At 46.9% G+C, this 14,392-nt stretch overlaps 1 protein-coding gene across 1 annotated transcript in view; it reads right to left on the reverse strand.

The window, feature by feature from the left end:
* The window catches only part of Maml3 (mastermind like transcriptional coactivator 3), a 403,303-nt gene that overhangs the window by 162,264 nt on the left and 226,647 nt on the right, over nt 1-14,392 (reverse strand). The window lies entirely within an intron of this gene.

The following is a 14,392-nucleotide window of genomic DNA, read 5'->3' on the forward strand; positions in this document are numbered from 1 at the left end:
AGGAGGTGAAGCACCTGATTGCTACCTCAGGGCTGGGGTAAGAAGCGGATACATGTGCCTGAATAGGGTGTGGCTGTTCACAGGTTTCAGGGGTAGAACTCAGGTACTACTGACTCAGTAATCTCCTTAGCCCACGAACTACATTTTAAATGCTTTAGAACACGCAGAAAAGGAAAGGATGCCTCTAGTTTTGAAACCAGACAGCACCATGATTCAAATTCTGTGAGAAAAGGCTTCATCTAAGGGACACGCAGGATAAAGGTCACAGGAAGGATCGCCTGGGAGGGCTTTCCAAGTGAGAGTCGCTTGAAAAAGACGTCCCCAATCCTAAACGACACCACAATGAAACTGCCACGGAATTAGGTCAACAATATTTTGAGGAACACAGAGCCGAGGACTTCCACTTGTCCCTCACTTTCAGCATCATGAGATGCCCGGCCGTGTTTCCATCGTCTCCTGTGACACCACACACTTGCCAAGGTCTCCTCCGTTTCACTGCCACGTACTTCCTGTTGCAAATGATGGGATTCTTTCAGGTTTCTTCCTAACTTTTTTTTTCCTTCTGTCCAATTATACTATTTCCTGGGCAATTTCCTCTACTACAGGAGCCTCACCATCTTCCCTAGGCTGATGAGCACAAGCTGTGTAGCCAGCACCACCCCTGCTGAGCCCACTAACTCCAGCTTTCTCAGTCCAGGAGCGTCTAAAACGAGGTACGATCCTCGCCTGTTCCTCCTCTCAGTAACTGCCAGGACGCAACTGTGAGCATTGTACAAAGAAGTACTCATCTCATGTCTAGCCATACTGTCACTGCTCCAGACTAGGGGACCATCCCTGGGGTGACCCACTCACTCCCTCATCTGTTTTTCTCTTCGTTGTTCCGCTCTCCTGTCAATTCCATATACTGCCACCTCCTTCAAAAGATACATGGTGGTGCGGTTTCTCCGTATAAGCGAGCAGAGGACATCTCAATTGTCATCTTTGCATCTTCCTGTCCTGTCCGGTCTTTCCACGTCCTCCCCATGCCTATCCAATCCACATTTTTTTTATCAATTCTCCTAAAACATTTTTAGAAGTGTGTGTGTGTGTGTGTGTGTGTGTGCATGTGTGTGTGAAGTTGGGTGCAGGCCTCCCACAGGGTCTGCACCCCGGGCTTCCTTGACCCTCCCCTCTACCTCTTTAAGTTCTCTGTTTCCTGCCTTCTGCCTCCAGGCAAAGCAATGTTTTCTTTGTGTGGAAAAGACTCCTCTCTTCCCCTTCCCTGGTTAACATCTCCGTCTAGTCCCCCTTCCCTGGTTAATACTCCACCTCACCTCCCCTTCCCTGGTTAATACTCTCCCCCCCAACCCCCGCCACCTGCTTTCCTGGTTAATACCTGCCCTCCTCTCCCCTTTCCTTGATCAATAGCTGTTCATTTTTCTCATCAGATTTCAGATTCCTCTCACTGTAGGAAGTTGTGTATCCCTCCCTTTTCTACCCCACCCCACCCTCGCTGAGTTGGAGTAATTAGAATAAGGTGTTCCAAGTCATCTCTACTTTGCCCTTGAAGACTCTGTCATACTTCGTGTCAGGAAGTTCAGGACCGGGGCTGACTTGTTTCCTGGGTATCTGCAGTGGTCAGGTTCTTAGAGCGGTTAATAAATGGCTGCAAAATGAATCCAATTCAGAGATGCTACAAGTGAGTTTGAATGAGAGCAGAAGTCAGCCTAGGGGCTAGAAGGAATTTCTGACAGGGAGGCTTCATTCCTGTTGACGATCGGGACAATCTCTTGGTCCAAGGAGTATCATCTGGACTCAAGTTCAACTCATTGAGTTTATTAGTTTTATACCCAGCTCATCTCTTTGTCACCATTCTTGGCAAGGCTCTAGGGGAGGCCTGGGATCGTGACACTAATCTGAGGTGATGTGAATTTTATGTTTTCTTGGAAGCAGGGAATTATGTTTTTTAAAGTTAACAGTCAAAGAAATCCCTAAGCCAAACTCCTAACTAATCGTTTCCCCGAAAGCTTACAGTTTTCACTGCAAACCAGACCAGTCCTAATAGCTCAGTCAAGGCTCGAACAGATACAAACAGGGACCTACGTGGGACACACTAGAACTTGACTTCAAAGAAAACGATCTGGAAACAACCCAGATATCCCTTAGCTGAGGAAGAGATACAGAAAGTGTGGTATATTTACACAACGGAATACTATTCAGCTATTAAAAACAAGGAAATCATGAAATTTGCAGGCAAATGGTGGGAAGTAAAAAGATCATCCTGAGTGAGGTACCCAGAAGCAGAAAGACACACTGGTGTATACTCACTTAAAAGTGGATATTAGACATATAATATAGGATAAACATACCAAAATCTGTACACCTAAAGAAGCTAAGCAAGAAAGAGGACCCTGGGTAAGATGCTCAATCCTCATTCAGAAAGGCAAATGAATGGACATCAGAAGAGGGAGAAAACAGGGAACAAGATAGGAACCTACCACAGAGGGCCTCTGAAAGACTCTAACCAGCAGGGAATTGAAGCAGATTCTGAGACTCACAGCAAAATTTTGGGCAGAGTACAGGGAATCTTATGAAAGAAGGGGGAGATGAAAGACCCAGAGGGGACAGGAACTCCACAAGGCGAGCAACAGAAGCAAAAACTCTAGGCACAAGGGTCTTTTCTGACACTGATACTCCAGCCAAAGACCATTCATGGAGATAACCTAGAACCCCTGCACAGATGTAGCCCATGGAAGCTCAGTCTCCAAATGGACTCCCTAGTAAGGGAGCAGGGGCTGTCTCTGTTATAAACTCAGTGGCTGGCTCTTTGATCACCTCCCCCTGAAGGGGGAGCAGCCTTACCAGGCCATAGAGGAAGACAATGCAGCCAGTCCTGATGAGACCTGATAGGCTAGGGTCAGATGGAAGGGAAGGAGGACCTCCCTTATCAGTGGACTGGGGTAGGGGCATGGGAGGAGAATGAAGGAAGGATAGCAGAATTGGGATGAGATGAGGGAGGGGGCCACAGCTGGGATACAAAGTGAATAAATGGTAATAAATAAAAATAAAAAAAATTTTAAAAAGAAAAGAAAATGTTGCTGCAAGCCATGTTACTGGGACACCGCAGGAAGTGATGTTATTTGTGGAACAAACTGGGAAAGCATGGTTCTGATCATCGGTATGGCAGGTGTTTGAGTGTACGAGGCTCCCAGCCACAGTGGCAAATGCAAGTATGACAGTTTAATGACCTAATAGAAAAGAGGCCTGGGGACCTCCTGGAATGATGTTAAACTTCAGAAAATGGGTAATTGTCTTAAAAATGAACTGATGTTATTTTAGATCTCACAGGCCCATGGTTCTGCTCTAGGTCCTGTAATGGGTGAACAGGACTGAGAAATGAAGCTGCTCTACTTGTCCCCTTTACAACAGAGGTGGCCCAGGCCACGGAGGCCAGCAGGTGTGCTTGGGGACCTACACGCCTCTATGGAGTTAAGCAGATGAAACACTAGAGCCCAGCATTATAGGAAAGGAGCAAAGTACTGAAGTCAGAATGGTGGCTCAACTCCAAGATCCCCCGCCCAATGTACTAAAATGCAGTGTGGTACCCAGTAATGGATGCTGTGGTGCCTGAAAGGCCACACTGAAGGGGGTAAGCGTTCTCTTCTGCCTGCTTGCGGGCCCCCACCTGACACTCAGAGAATGAATTTGAAGAAATTTCTATAAATTGCCCCAAGTTTGGTTTCACTGGTTCCCAAACGGGTCCGTAACACTTAGCTCACAGTTAGCGTGACCCTTAGTTCATACCAGGTAATGTGCAAACATATGATTTTGCACGTGGGACCCGTCAGCACGCACTAAGCCTTAGCTTCACTATTTTTAAAATTCAGTCACGACTGCCAGGGGGACAGAATGCTTCCTGAATCTTCAAGACGCAGATAGGTATAAGGACAATATTTCTGTTCCCTAGCTGGCCCAAACCTTAATGTTTTCCAGGCTTCTGGAGTAGCTTTCTTAATAGAAACAACAACAACAAAAATCAAATTTGCAATTCAATCTCAAGTCCAAGTGCTAATGCATTCGTGTCCTAGATTGTAGAACAGGGGAAGCTGCGTTGCGCCGTTCAGGTTCAAACCAAACACATTTCCAGCACGCCACCTGAATGGGGCTGCAGAGGAGATTCATTTTCCCAAAGGCCTCACGTTCTCCACTGCTGGCCCCTTTTAACCAAATCTTGGTATATATATTTCATGTCCCAGCATTTGGGAGTATGAGAAAGACTGCGCTGAAGATGCTCTGCCCTGCTTGTTACGTTCTGTGTTTGTTATGTGCAAGATAGCAGAGCAAGCTTCACGTCAATCTTCTCTGTCTCATCATCCGTTGTTTTATGGAAAGGCGGTCTGAAAATCTAATTCTCCCTTTATGTCCCTCGTGGGAGAAGGGGATGTGGGAGGGAGACACAGCGCCCGGGTGTGTTTGGGAGGCCGGCAAGCAGCTTGTTCAGTGAGCGGGAGACTCTCCCCCTGCACAGGAGTAATTGTCTCGGAAGTCCCCACTCCTAGGGACTCGGGCCAATCTCAGCCCAAATAGCCTATCGCGACAAGATTCCGGCCCTCTCGCCTCCCGGAGCAGAAAGGCCGTTAATACAACACTGTGCCCTCGTGAACAAGCACAGAAACTTTACTGAGGCTTAGCACTCTTGTTTCCATGTTACTGCGATTACACAGAGATGCTGTCTGCCATTAAGGGAAACCGCCAGGAGCTGAAGTGTGCTATTCAGCTAATGCCTGTGACAATATGGGTTGCTATCAGGTGTCGAGGACTCTGGAGACAATAATTCCCCTTCCAGAATGCTACGGAGATGGCCTCCTCTCCGCAGTGTGGCTTGATAGTTTGTGTTCATGTTAAATTACAGGATCTATATGAGGTAGAGAAAATAAGAGAGAGAAAAGCAGAGGCTGAGAGGGACAGAAGGGAGTGTGCCTGTGAGTGTCTTGTGTCCCCTAGATCCACGGTGACGGGAACAGTGGGCCCCCAAACATCATCGTTTATTGCAGGCTAGCCGTGACAGCTAAGATATGGAGAAGGTCCTTCAACAGAGAGACAGACATTTTCCTCTGGTGACATGTGATATAGGACTGGTGAGCCGGCTCAGTGGGTGAGCCTATGTTGTTGAGCCTGACAGCTTGAGTTTCATTCCCAGGACCTACCCAGCAGAAGGGGAGACAAGGTACTCAAAGATTGTCCTCTGACATCCACATGTGTCTTGTGACGCGTGCACGTGTGTCCTGTGACACATGCACATGTGCATATACACAACACAACACAACACACACACACACACACACAGTATGTATTTTTCAGCCATAAAGATGATTGAATAAAATATTTGAAGGAAAATAAATGCTACTAGAGATTATCATGTTAAATGAATTAATCCGGTCTCAGAAAGTCAAATATTCATGTTTCCACCCTTATTTGTGGGTCCTAGACTTGATACAGAGATACAGAAATTCACATATGTAAAAATAACATGAGGGTAGAAGCAAGTGTCTAGAGGAGCGAAGCAGACAAACGGGAGAGCTGGGAGTTGAAGAGGGAAGTGAAGGATATGCCTAAAGTATATTATATATGTTATGGAAATGGCTTTCTATAACCTGGTTTAATAAAATAATTTCTGAATGAATAGCTGTGCCTTTCACATTACAAAGCACATACTGTAAGGTCACAAAGGATAATGGTTATCCTCAGAGCAGGCCTGTGCATCAATGAGGCTGTTGGTTCTATGTTGGGAAGGAGACAGTGGGAGTGGGGAGGAAATGGGGAGATGGCACCTGTTAGAAGGAAAACGATGACTGAGGTCACCAGGCCTCTATTGACACAGTAAAGACCATTCCTACCAGAGCTCTGTGTGTCCCCTCAGGCAAGACGATGTCCATCATGGCAAGATCTTTTCCTCTTTAGACTAACGCAGTTCCTTTAAGTTCAAAGAAACTCAAATAGCTGTGTTCCTGATTTCAAAAGGCATTGTCTGTGGTCGTTGAGCTTGGGAATAAAGATGGCAGCCGTACTCACAATAATGAAATCTCTAAGTAGGTGTGGTGCAGGTGTGTACTCCCAACACAGAGAAGGCCAAGGTGGGAGGATGAAGAATTCAAGGCTAACCTAGGCTACATAGTAAGGCCTGTTTGAAACCAGCCTTCTGTTGAAACCAGAAAAGCAAAAATCAGCTCTCTGGTGGAACCTGGAAATGAACCACCATCTTGCCCTGCCCTCTACTCCTAAGGACTGATTTTAGCAGAGAGATTTAATTAGACCCATTTGACAGGACTTGAGGCACCATGAGACTGGACAGTGCCTGAGGCTCACATTGGCAATGTGGCTAAAGCCATATTCAAATTCAGACTCATCAATGAATTAATCCGAAGGCAGTACACAGTGCTCCCGCTGACTGTCTTCAGGGGCCCTTGCATCCGCCCGATGCTGTTAAGCCTAAAGAGAGATTATTCTTATCCATGGATTTTATTCCCATCTCTATAGGTCACTACCTCTGTTGAGATATTCTCAAAAGGATCTTTGAAGCCACTGCTATGCACTTTCCCTGCAGCTCTAGCTTTCTTCTTCTAGTGTGAATCTTATCGTGTGCTTTCTTCATTCCAGGCTCTTCTGGAACTGTCTGTGGTCACCAGCATCATTTAAATCAGGCACATACAGCCTGCCCCAGACTTAATCTTCTTCCTACCACCAGTCTTTTTCTCCTGCATAACCCCAAACATTCAGCTATATAGTTATATGTATGTGAACACAGGATACATGCCGAGATATGTAGAGAGAATATCTTGTGTATTGTATGGATGCCACACCTGTCAATAAAAAAACCTATTGCCCATAGGAAAGGGTAGAAAAAAGATGGACATCCAGCAGGCATAAAGGATTCTGGGAGAGAGCCAGCCATGGAGATTCGCCTGGGAAGTTGAATGGTACCTGAACAGAGGTAACTAGCCATGTGGTAGAATGTAGATTAAAATAAATGGGTTGTTTAAAGTTATGAGCTAGTCAGAGAAGAGCCTAGCTATATGGCCTAGGTATTTGTAGATATATTTTGAGTCTCATGCATCATTATTCTGGGAGCATAGGACTGGGAGGAAAAACCACAACAGAGATATGTACTGTTAGCTGATCTTGTTGCTGATTCATCGGAGTATACACAGGTGACAAAGGGGACCCCATAGGACATGCAGTCCAGCATGGACGCACGGTCTTTATGTGACTCAGCACTATATTCAGTTATCTGTCGCTCCAGCACAAACTGTGTTCGCTTTCTCTCTGATCCTTTTGCAAATGTGACACCCTTCTCAGGTCCTTCACCAGGCTACCTGTCCTTCACAGTCACACTTGGACATCACCTTCAATGGTTGCTCTGACAGTCCCTCCTCATGATCCTGACCTTGGTTAGGTGACATTTTATGTGCTTCCCTGATACTGAGGTGCATATCATACTGTAGAACTGCCTTTCCTTCATGAGTGAGTAAGAACCCAGCAGTCCTCACCTAACCACATCAAGTTTATGACACTGCTTCTCAGAGCAGGAACCTGAAAATGCTGGGCCTCTGTAAGGAGTTTTGGAGCAAACTGTCAATTCCTTCTAGTTATCTGAAGATGCTGGAGACAGGCTTTCTTCTCTTTAATGCTTTTGGGAACTCCAAAGGCCCAGGGGATCCTCTGTGGGAGCTATGAGAGGATATACGAGGTGATTTAAGATGAAGCAAACACAATCTGGAATTCAGACTTTAAGGGACATTACCAATGACACGTCTATTTATCTATCTATCTATCTATCTATCCATCCATCTATCTATCTATTTATTTATTTTTAGCTCATTTTACCTTTATGTGTGCTTTGCCTGCAAAGACGCCTCCATGTGCCTGTGGAGGCCAGAAGAGGGTGTCAGATCCCAGGAACTGGAGAGCAGCCAGTGCTCTTAACAGCTGAGACATCCATCTCTAAGGTCCTTCATCAGTCAGTCTTGGACTTTCCTGAATATGCTTTTTATGAATGACTGGATTTTGGGATGTGAATGACTTCATCCTTTAGTTGTAGCAAGTACCAACTGAATGTACCACAACTCCATGAGACTGGATCACAGCACATCAGGAGGCAGACAGCAGGCAACTCAATTTCTTGTTTAGTAAGTGACTTAGGAAACTGCTGTTATGCAATACTCTAGCTGGCTGGAAACTGCCAGGCATCACGCTGAGGGTACTGCATCCTAATTTTTTGTTGAGACAGAGTCTTGCTGGCCTAGATAGACTCAATATGTAGACCAAGCTGGCCTCAAACTCACAGAGATCCACCTGCCTCTGACTCCCAATTTATGGAATTTAAGGTGTGTGATACTGCATCTGGCCCATTTATTTATTTATTTATTTATTTTAAAAAATTTTTTTGAGACTGGGTCTCATGTAGCCCAGGCTGGCTCCAAACCGGCTATGCAGCCAATCTATCCTAGAACTGTTGATCCTCTGGTCTTAGACTCCCAAGTAACTGGATGACAGGGTATACTACCTCACTCTCTAGTGTTTTTCATTTGCCACCTTGACAAGCATAATCATCATAATAATCTCATAATACTCTGTGATAGCTGGGGAATGCTTCAGCAAGGACAGGCAACTCACAGTCCTCTCAAAGCTTGTTCTTACCCATCCTTCCCCTGATGACTACTGTCCCACCAAACTTCAACAAAGCTGGCTGATAAATTACAAGAGTTTGAGAACCTGTCATAAGGGCTCACAGAGGATCCGTCCGTGGTTGGGTCAGAGCTGCCTGTTTCCCAGAAACACCCGGTGCTTTTCTCCAGGGAGGATGCCCTCGCCACACGCTCATCACGTGTGTGAGGAGCGGTGATGCTGCAGCACGGGCAGCATCAGCAGGCAGCGGCTTCGTGTACCCAGCCGCTTCCTGCACTCCGTAGCTTTCTGAGGAAAAGCTCCACAGAGATGAAGAGCTGCTGTCAAAATCCCAATCAGAACCCCAGAGGGCTCTGTCTTTTCTGCACACACACTCATTGTGTTTACTTTTTAAGGACAAGAAACCGTGTCCTGAGGGGTCCCTCCCAGTAGCTCTTACTAGAAGTCATGCACACATTTTTCTATTCAAACATACCTGTAGACATGACCTTGTGTTATTTTCTGAATTTTTCTAATGGGATTTTATTTATAGCTCTAAAGAAACAAAGGAGGGAGGTGAGGGAGAAGGAGGAACCATAAGGCAGGAGGGGAACAAATGTAAGGATTAGACATGATCTGTGTCATTCCCAGCTGGAGACTTCTACCAGCCAGGAGGGCCAGAGTACAGCAAGCTGGGGCCAAGCCCAGGATTCCATTTGTTTGTTTTCTGGGAAGGACAAGGGAGGAAGGAGAAATACTTCAGAGCTTCAGTGCCTTTCCCCTCCCTTGGGTTGGACCCAAGAATATTTTTATTTCACTGTTTACTCAGAATGTCCTCTTTCTCAAACGAGGAATTCTCGCTTTTGTTTTTAGCCCCTTCGTGAGATCCTCTCCCTCCCCTCGGCTCTGAAGTCGTGCACCAGCTTAGGAGATGCAAATAGCCCAGCGCTTCCAGATGTGAGAAGACGCTTTTGAATAAAACCCCAGTGCACGTTCATCTCTCTTTGGAATGCAGAAGTATTGAAATAGGTCTATGTATTAAAAAAAAAATCTCTGCTTTTCCTCAAAGAGGTCAAGAGCCCCATTTCCGTGTGAGCTGTCATTGTATTACACCCAGTGAGCTCACCCAGGCAGCCAAGAGCCACCTTCCAAGGAGGGCACACGGATTCTCATATTCTTCCCTCACCCATACACCTCTGCCAGGAAGCAAACAAACAAAGTAATTCTTCTTTCTAGACAGCACCTGACTCCTCGGCCTCCATTTCATTGCACATTTTTGCCCCAGATTATAAAAACGGAGGGCCTGGGCTTTCTTTACCAACAAGGGGATTGCTTTATGGCTATGTCTTTCCATGCAGAGGCTGGAGGTTGACTCTGGTTGTGATTCTCTAACCCTCTCTATTTGGATCTCTCACTGATTATTCTGCTAGACAGACTGGCCTGCCTAGGTTGGGGATGCGGGTCAGTCCTCCTACCTCCACATCCTGGCACTTGGGTGACTGAGGCGCATAACCAAGCGCCCAGATTTTTGCACGGGTCTTGGGGGCCAAACTTGGGTCCTTAAGCTTCCCCAGCAAGCCCTATAACCACTGAGTCTTAAGGCTTTTTTCACCAACTCAAGGCAGGGCAGGAGGACGCATCTCTCCTGAGTGAATTCTCACGGGAAGAGTGAGATACCCATATGCATGTGCCATAGGAGGCACAGTCTCATTTATGGGCAAACATGGAGGCTGAAATGTCCAGCTGGACGGCAGAGCACGCCACCATTCAACCTAGACGCAGCAGCAGTCTGGAGCCTGCCAGCTGAGCTTTCCTGTGTGGGAGACAGACGCTGCTCGGCTTCATCCCAGATGAAATTCATTTTTCAAAAGAAATTAGACCGAGGTACTGTTGTTATAGCAACAGTCAGAGTCATTTAGGCACACAGTCTCTTTTCCACAACCTCACCGACTTATGTGGGCAGCATTTCATTTATGCAAGGGGAGTGGCCAAGGCCAAGGCTGAGCCTGCACGGACCCTTTATCAGCCTTTAAGATGTGAAAGCCTGAGTCCGCTATGGCCAACCTAAAGCCCCAGGACAGTATTACGTGTTCTAGAGGGTGAGCAGGGAAGGCCAGCAAAAGCCTCTGAATCCAGTACTTCCATACCCTGGGGTAGGAACTGAGTGTGTCCGCACCGAATTTCCTGGCATATCCAAGGAGTGGAAGCCCAGAGGAGGAATTTCCGGGGAGCATAGTAATGCAGTCAGTGAGCCGAGAAGTCACTTCATTATTTCAGTTCCATAGGACTTTGCCGTGTAGACTTGCTAATAATGACAGCCCACACCAACCACTGGAAACAAAACTCAGTTCCAAACCCCTCTTGTTCTGGGGAAAATGCACACCTCTCAAGGAATCTTCACATCAAAGGGGTTTCCAGAGAAGAGCCCCCAGGGAGTGAAGAAACTCAGCTGTGACTGTATTTGGAGACAGTCTTTATAAGGTGATTAAAGTACGGGCTTTAGGGCGATGGTGACTGTGTGCGCTTAGGAGAAGGAGTTAGGGCACAGATCTCAGAGGAAAGAACCTGTGAGGAGAGGTGGCTGCCTTAATCCACTTGGCCCACTTGTTTGCACTACTGCAACAAAATGCCAGAGACGGGATAATTTATATAGAAAAATTGGTTTGTCACAGTCTTGGATGCTGGGAAGTCCAAGATCAAAATGAGGGAAGGGTCAGGGCCTGGTGAGCCCCGTTGCTATGGAATGGTGCCGTCTGGTTAATCTGGCACGGCAGAACAGCGAAAGAGAAAGGGCCTAAACCCGATCCCGTTAGCCTTTTAGTGTACAGCAATCCCACTCACGAGGGCAGAGCGACCTAACCAACTCCAGAACCCCCCTGTTAAAACGTCACCACATGGGGACGCAGTCTCAATACTGAGTCCTAAGAGACATGCAGACAACAGCTAGGGCTCAGAAGGAACCACCCTTGCTGACAGGCTGACGGTGGACTTCCAGCCCCTAGACCTGTGAGGGGGTAAACTTCTGGCACCTAAGCAGGCCAGTAGATGACACTTTGTCGTGACAGCCTCGGCTAATAATTTGGTTCCTGCCTATCCCTGTCCTTTCCCAGTCTTAGTTAGGTCAGGGTGCTTAATAGCTAACATAAAGGACCACTTTGCACTAGCCTGTCCGGTTGTTGGTTTAACTGACTGGACACGGCTGGGCACGGGTTCTGCATCAGGCACGAGGGACAGTGGAGGAGCTGAGTAGGAGTGGGCGTCTGACCCCAACAACCTTCAGCGTGGAGACGAAAAGGAAGCGAGGAATAGGCAACAGCGGAGTGTGTCAGTGTGTGTCGGAGGCACTTGGGCTGCACCTCTCTTAGTCCGAGGAGGAAAGGCACTTACAGGCAAGCTAAGATCTGAGCGCAGTCAGGGAGCAACAAGTCAGCCAGTGGGAACACACCTTCGTTCAGAGCAGAAAGAAGTGCATCGACCTCCAGCACTTATGCCTACCCAGTGTCCAAGTGCAAGCGTGGGGAGGTGAGCCTGAGAAAGAAGCAGGAGCCATGGAGATCCTGAAAAACTGGCATAAGCCAGGGAGTGTGGGCTAGTCCAGATGATGCCAGGGGGAAATTCCTTACTTGTGATGGTCATTTTCTTATTTGATAATAATAGAAAGTGGTCACTACAAAGAGTGAAATGTAGAGTGATCTACTGTCCTACTGCGATTCCCACATCAAGGTATCAGGCTGGGCGCTTTCTACAGTCCAGTGTGGACTGTTACCCCCAAGGCCCATGTGTGTAAAGATCTGGTCACTTTTAGAAGGCGGAGGTTAAGTTAAGCTTAAGGAAGTACTCTCCCTTCCTCCCTTCCTTCTTCACTCTCTCCCTCCCTCGTCCTCTCTTCTCCCTCTGCTCCATGGCCAGCGTACTGTGAACACCCTCTTCTTCGACACACTTCCTACCATGACGTCTCAGGTCACCACGGGCACAAACAATTGCGCCAAGTAACACGGGCTGAGAACATGATCCAAAAATCAATCCTTCCTCGTTCTAAATTGACATTTCTCAGGTATCTGCCGTGTGACAGGCTAAAATCACCCTAAGCTTCCCCATCCTGGGGCCCGATGCCGGAGTCAAGTAGCCTTTGCATACTTCTCTTCTGGGTTTCCCTTTGTTCTCACATGGTCTCTCTCGGTGATGTCCTGTCTTTCTGACTGTGTGCACAAATTTCTCTTCTTACGAAGACAGAGGTCACACTTGCTGAGGACCCACCCTGACTGCCTTGCTGTGACCTAAATGGCCCTATCTACAAACACAGTCTCTGAGGGCTTCAGCCCCTGAATGTGGGGGACGTTCAGCTCACGAAGGCCTCCGTGCCATTCTCGCATACCTGATTAGAGGTACTCTCAAGTTATAAAATCAACAGGGTACAGGATAGGCCTTCAAGAAAACAGTTGAAAATTACTACTTTACCCAGAGCTTAACAAGGCTTTATTTTTAAAAGTGTCTGTTTTCCTGCATTTGTTACTTTTCTTTTTGGCCTGACAAAATTTGTGGTACAGAAACAACCTAGAGGGAAGGAGAGAAGGAGCATCAGCTAAGGCACTTGAGACCCAGCCTGACAACCCAAGTTTGATTCCTGAAACCGACATAGTAGAACCAGAGTGACTAACTACCCAGAGTCATCCTCTGACCTTCACACACACACACACACACACACACACACACACACACACACTTTTTTTTTTCAAGAAGTACTTCCAGTTCACTCTCCAAAGTCCTACCTCCTGACAACCCTCAGAGCAGGCCAAGAGCCTGCAGCCATTGAACAGGCCCTGAATAGTATCTCTCGTTCCCTGAGTGTAAGGGTAAGTCCCTTCACAGTGACCAGCCGACCCCAGAGGGACACACAGAGGCAAAACAGAGGCGAAGGAAGAGCCCAGTTACCTGCCCAGTATCCCCAGTGAGAATGTGGCACGCAGTCGGTGTTCCTGTAAACCTGTAGAGCCAAGCCAGGCATGCCCTGATTTTATCTCTCACCCAGCCAGCCAGACATTATTTATGCAGTTTCCATTAGAATGGGACAGTCAGGTTTGCATAATATTTCCTATAACTACCTACTTGTGTGTAGTTATGGCTCTCATAAAACTCCCCTGGGACAGATTTGTTTTTTTCATCCCACTCTTACTTCAGAAGTTAAAATACTATAACAACAAAGGATGGTTTTAGAGGTGTTTCTGAAGTTGTGTGAACGGGAAAGAGAGGAGGGTTGTTGTCGTGGTTAACCAGAATGGATATTTTGCCACCTTTTGTCCAATCTAGCACCATGATTCAAAGGAACTGATCATAAAAGCCACCAGGCAAGGCAATGTAATAGATTTCACTGGCGACTGCCCACACTGCCGGATTGAACTCAGTGAGGTCTGCATTCACGTGGTTATCAGTATTTAAAACTATCCCGAGTGTACACAACACAAAATGTCAGGAACTTGAAAAAGAAAAAAAAAATATGCGTTGTATTTTCCAGATCTCTCTACAGCCCAGTAAACGAACAAACTTAATTATGTGACCCGGGGGCAGCTATTTAACCCCGCTAGACCTCTGCTTCCTCTGTTACAAAGAGATTGAGTTTGTGGTACATGGTCAACAATGTGGTTCTAGCTCTAAGGGTCTCTCTTTGGCCCCTGGATGCAGATCAATAGTTTACACTCACCACCACCCAGCAAGGCACCGTTGGCTCAAACACACACTTGAACTTGACAGC

Source organism: Meriones unguiculatus, chromosome 2 (assembly GCF_030254825.1).
Source record: "Meriones unguiculatus strain TT.TT164.6M chromosome 2, Bangor_MerUng_6.1, whole genome shotgun sequence".
In the NCBI taxonomy this organism is placed as follows: Eukaryota; Metazoa; Chordata; class Mammalia; order Rodentia; family Muridae; genus Meriones; species Meriones unguiculatus.